Source organism: Lithobates pipiens, unplaced genomic scaffold (genome assembly GCF_037356315.1).
Source record: "Lithobates pipiens isolate NorthernLeopardFrog02 unplaced genomic scaffold, aLitPip1_a1.2 Scaffold_77, whole genome shotgun sequence".
In the NCBI taxonomy this organism is placed as follows: domain Eukaryota; kingdom Metazoa; phylum Chordata; class Amphibia; order Anura; family Ranidae; genus Lithobates; species Lithobates pipiens.
Genome location: NW_027507900.1, coordinates 970,185 through 976,196, shown reverse-complemented (window position 1 = coordinate 976,196; position 6,012 = coordinate 970,185). Strand labels below are relative to the sequence as shown.

General features: G+C 48.4%; 1 protein-coding gene across 1 annotated transcript in view; it reads left to right on the top strand.

Moving 5' to 3' along the window:
* The window catches only part of LOC143959479 (uncharacterized), a 269,947-nt gene that overhangs the window by 17,254 nt on the left and 246,681 nt on the right, over positions 1 to 6,012 (top strand). The gene's annotated exons all lie outside the window — the stretch shown is intronic.

Below are 6,012 nucleotides of genomic sequence, written 5' to 3'. Positions count from 1 at the left end.
AAACTACATGGGGTCCCCCCCCCCCCGGATCATACCAGGCCCCTTGAGTCCGGTGTGGATCTTGAGGGAGACCCCATGACAAAATAATAAAGAAATTACATGGGGGCCCCCCACCCCAGGATCCTACCAGGCCCTTTGAGTCCGGTATGGATCTTGAGGGATACCCCTCCCCCCCTTCCCAAGACCATATCAGGTCCTTCGATCTGGTGTGGATTTTGAGGGGAAACATCACAATAAAAAAAAATGGCGTTAAGGTCCCCCCCCCCCCGCAAAATCCATACCGGACCCTTATCTGAGCATGGAGCCTGGCAGGTCAGGAAAGCCAGGGGATGAGCGAGAGCCCCCCCCCCCCCCAACAACACCAGAACACATGACCTCAATATGGGGGGGGTAAGTGCTGTGGGGCAAAGGCCTCATCCCCACAACCCTGGTGGTGGGGGGGGCGGGATCTGGGGTCTTCCAGATTGTGATAAGCCACCTGCACACAGACCCCCACAACCACAGCCCAGGGTTGTGGGGAAGAGGCCCTTGTCCCCCATGGAGACAAGGTGCTTGGGGGTGGGCTTGCCCCAAATCACCCACCCTCCCATGCTGAGGGTATGTGGCCTGGTATGGTCCAGGAGTGGGGGGGGGGGTTTGAGGCGATCGCCCCTCCCCCCTTTTTCTGACCTGCCAGGCTGCATGTTTGGATAAGGGTCTGGTGGGGTCTTGGGATGGACCTCACGCCGTGTTTTGGTTTTTTTTTTGTGGTGTGGGGCTCCCCTCTAAATCCATACCGGACTATAAATCTGGTGGGGACCCCCCCATGCGTTTTTGGTGTGAGGTTTCCTCCATACCAGAGGCAAAGGAATTGTCCAGGAAGCTCAGAGCCGCAATCATTGAAGGCACACGGAGGTCACACAGAGGTCACACGGAGGTCACACGGAGGTCACGCGGAGGTCACACGGAGGTCACAAAGGACAGATCACACGGAGGTCACCCGGAGGTCACACGGAGGTCACACGGAGGTCACACAGAGGTCACACGGAGGTCACACGGAGGTCACGCGGAGGTCACACGGAGGTCACAAAGGACAGATCACACGGAGGTCACACGGAGGTCACGCGGAGGTCACACGGAGGTCACAAAGGACAGATCACACGGAGGTCACACGGAGGTCACACGGAGATCACACGGAGGTCACGCGGAGGTCACACGGAGGTCACACGGAGGTCACAAAGGACAGATCACACGGAGGTCACACGGAGGTCACGCGGAGGTCACACGGAGGTCACAAAGGACAGATCACACGGAGGTCACACGGAGGTCACGCGGAGGTCACACGGAGGTCACAAAGGACAGATCACACGGAGGTCACACGGAGGTCACACGGAGATCACACGGAGGTCACGCGGAGGTCACGCGGAGGTCACGCGGAGGTCACACGGAGGTCACAAAGGACAGATCACAGCTACAAATAATCCATAATAAGTATAAACAGAAGATATTGGAATTCCTGATTGGAATAAACTTGTATAGGCAGTCCTAGTTGTGTACCCAACGCGTTTCATGGCTGACTGCCAGTCATCAGAGGTGAGACGCACATGTATAGGAAAAGTCTGCAAGTAGGACCCAGCTCCAGTAAGGGACCGGCATGGTGATCTGGGAGTGTTTGTCCCACTCGGGGTCGAGGCGGGGTAACCCCCCCCCCAAAAGACCCGGAGAAAGGGCCAGGAGGAACAGCAGCACCAGAACGTCAAGGTGTCCAAAGGGGACCGTGTGCATATTGTACCCCAATCTACTCATCAATGGAGTCCAGTCCAAGTTTTCCTTCCAGTCCAAAGTTCTTCTTTATCACTCTGCTCCCACACTGCCATCTCAGAATGAAATTCAAGGTTTAGGAGGGTGTCTGGGAATGCTCGGCCACTCCTCCAGCAGAGCATCCCTGAGGTCAGGCACTGATGTTGGATGAGAAGGCCTGGCTCGCAGTCTCTGCTCTAATTCATCCCAAAGGTGTTCTATCAGGATGAGGTCAGGACTCTGTGCAGGCCAGTCAGGTTCCTCCACCCCAAACTCGCTCATCCATGTCTTTATGGAGCTTGCTTTGTGGACTGGTCCAAATCATTTGGTGGAGGGGGGATTATGGTGGTGGGGGGGTGTTTTTCCTGTATAATAATAATAATATTAATAATAGATAAATCCTGAATAATAATAATAATAATATAAATCCTGTATAATAATAATAATAATAATAATATAAATCCTGTATAATAATAATAATAATATAAATCCTGAATAATAATAATAATAATAATAATCCTGAATAATAATAATAATAATATAAATCCTGTATAATAATAATATTATAAATCCTGAATAATAATAATATTATAAATCCTGAATAATAATAATAATAATAATAATATAAATCCTGTATAATAATAATAATAATAATAATATAAATCCTGAATAATAATAATAATATAAATCCTGAATAATAATAATATTATAAATCCTGAATAATAATAATAATAATAATAATATAAATCCTGTATAATAATAATAATAATATAAATCCTGAATAATAATAATAATAATAATAATATAAATCCTGTATAATAATAATAATAATAATAATATAAATCCTGAATAATAATAATAATAATAATAATCCTGAATAATAATAATAATAATAATATTATAAATCCTGAATAATAATAATAATAATAATAATAATATAAATCCTGAATAATAATAATATTATAAATCCTGTATAATAATAATAATATAAATCCTGAATAATAATAATAATAATAATAATATAAAACCTGAATAAGAATAATAATATAAAACCTGAAAAATAATAATAATAATAATAATAATAATAATAATATAAATCCTGTATAATAATAATAATAATATAAATCCTGAATAATAATAATAATAATAATCCTGAATAATAATAATAATAATATAAATCCTGAATAATAATAATTTCTAAGAGGAGGTACCCACCTATCAGGGTGACACACGGGGAGGGGGATTGGGTGGGGTTGGCACTTTAGAAGCGTTTTTAATTACTCATGTAGAGCCCCGTACTGGGATTAGCCCCCCTTTTTTTTAGGGGTAACCATTGTGCAGGCACGGAGTTTATATTATTTTATACAGAACTCTGTGCACCCCCCTCCCCTCCCCCCACCGTAGACTCAGAACATTCCGTCCCCAATTATCTTCGCCCATCGAACGTTCTGCCAGGGAGATGATCCAGGAAGGTGAGTCACCCCCCTCCTCCCCTCCCTGGAGCTCCGGAATGTTCTGAGTCACCATGGGGGAGGGGCGGGGTGGATTGTCGGGGGGGGGGGAGGGGGGTGATGGGCATTAAAGTGCTCTACACTCAGAAAATTGTTTACCCCCCATCCATGCATTAGGGTAGAAATCCCCCCTCCCCCATCCCTAACCACTTACCTGACACCTCCCACTGATCCAGCTGCAGCCCCCCCCCCCCCAGGCTCCTATGTGGTGGGCGTGGTGGGTGTGGCTGTGCTGTGTGTGTCTATGGATGCACACAGCTTGTCTCAGGTATAAGCCCACATGGGTGACCCCCCCCCCCCCCCCCCTTAGCACACGGCTTTCTGAAGAGGGGAGCAGACATCGCCTCTGGGGGACCCCAGAAGACACCAGAGGCCCCAGAAGACAGCAGAGGCCGGCCTCCGCAGAGCGGGGGGGCGTGGCTAATTCTCGCAGTGACATTGTACATTCCAATACGGCGAGGAAACGATCGTTCCCCGTGTGTCCCATTCACACTGCAATGCTGAGATAAAACGCAGGCAAATCGCAGGGCACTGCATGGAGGAAACGCATGTTTTGTACACTTCGCATAAAGTTTTTATAGAAATGTTTTTATTATCATAGAGCCGGGGGAGGGGATAAAACACAATGTATCCTTTACACCGACATTAACCCTTTCCTGTCCGTCAGTCCGATTCTCACCGACGTACGGAAGACACATTTCCACTCATTAGGGATGTCTAATGTGGGGGAGGGGGGTCCTCCATTATATATATGGGGGAGGGGGATCCTCCATTATATACATGGGGGAGGGGATCCTACATTATATACATGGGGGGGGAATCCTCCATTATATACATGGGGGGGAGGGGGTCCTCCATTATATATATGGGGGAGGGGGGTCCTCCATTATATATATGGGGGAGGGGGGTCCTCCATTATATATATGGGGGAGGGGGATCCTCCATTATATACATGAGGGAGGGGATCCAACATTATATACATGGGGGGGGATCCTCCATTATATACATGGGGGGGAGGGGGTCCTCCATTATATATATGGGGGAGGGGGGTCCTCCATTATATATATGGGGGAGGGGATCCTCCATTATATACATGGGGGAGGGGATCCTACATTATATACATGGGGGGGGGGATCCTCCATTATATACATGGGGGGGGAGGGGGTCCTCCATTATATATATGGGGGAGGGGGGTCCTCCATTATATATATGGGGGAGGGGGGTCCTCCATTATATATATGGGGGAGGGGGGTCCTCCATTATATATATGGGGGAGGGGGATCCTTCATTATATACATGGGGGGGGATCCTCCATTATATACATGGGGGGGGAGGGGGTCCTCCATTATATATATGGGGGAGGGGGGTCCTCCATTATATATATGGGGGGAGGGGGATCCTTCATTATATACATGGGGGGGATCCTCCATTATATACATGGGGGGGGAGGGGGTCCTCCATTATATATATGGGGGAGGGGGGTCCTCCATTATATATATGGGGGAGGGGATCCTCCATTATATACATGGGGGAAGGGGATCCTCCATTATATACATGGGGGAAGGGGATCCTCCATTATATACATGGGGGAGGGGGATCCTTCATTATATACATGGGGGAGGGGATCCTCCATTATATACATGGGATCCTCCATTATATACATGGGGGAGGGGATCCTTCATTATATACACGAGGGGGAGGGGTATCCTCCATTATATACACGGGGAGGAGGGGATCCTCCATTATATACACGGGGGGAGGGGGATCCTCCATTATATACACGGGGGGGGGATCCTCCATTATATACACGAGGGGGAGGGGGATCCTCCATTATATACACGGGGGGAGGGGATCCTCCATTATATACATGGGGGGAGGGGATCCTCCATTATATACACGGGGGGGAGGGGATCCTCCATTATATACATGGGGGGAGGGGGATCCTCCATTATATACACGGGGGGGAGGGGATCCTCCATTATATACATGGGGGGAGGGGATCCTCCATTATATACATGGGGGGAGGGGATCCTCCATTATATACATGGGGGAGGGGGATCCTCCATTATATACATGGGGGGGAGGGGATCCTCCATTATATACACGGGGGGAGGGGGGCCTTCCATTATATACATGGGGGGAGGGGATCCTCCATTATATACATGGGGGGAGGGGATCCTCCATTATATACATGGGGGGAGGGGGACCTTCCATTATATACATGGGGGGAGGGGGACCTTCCATTATATACATGGGGGGAGGGGGACCTTCCATTATATACATGGGGGGAGGGGGACCTTCCATTATATACATGGGGGGAGGGGATCCTCCATTATATACATGGGGGGAGGGGGACCTTCCATTATATACATGGGGGGAGGGGGACCTTCCATTATATACATGGGGGGAGGGGATCCTCCATTATATACATGGGGGGAGGGGATCCTCCATTATATACATGGGGGGAGGGGAGCGGAGTTTGTACAATACGGGTGTCACCAGGACAGGAATGGAGGGGAATTGCAGTGGGGACACCTGTATGTATATTTGGGACCGGAAGTGACCAGTGAGGAGCGGACACTAGAGGGCGCCTCTCTGTAAGATTCTCGGACCCCGCCCCGGAGACATCTCTCCTCTCCCCATTACATCTCTCTGGTTTCCGGTCTCCAGTAAAATGGCGGACTTATCTCCGCCCCGAGGGCGTGTCCCCCAAACTCCGTTA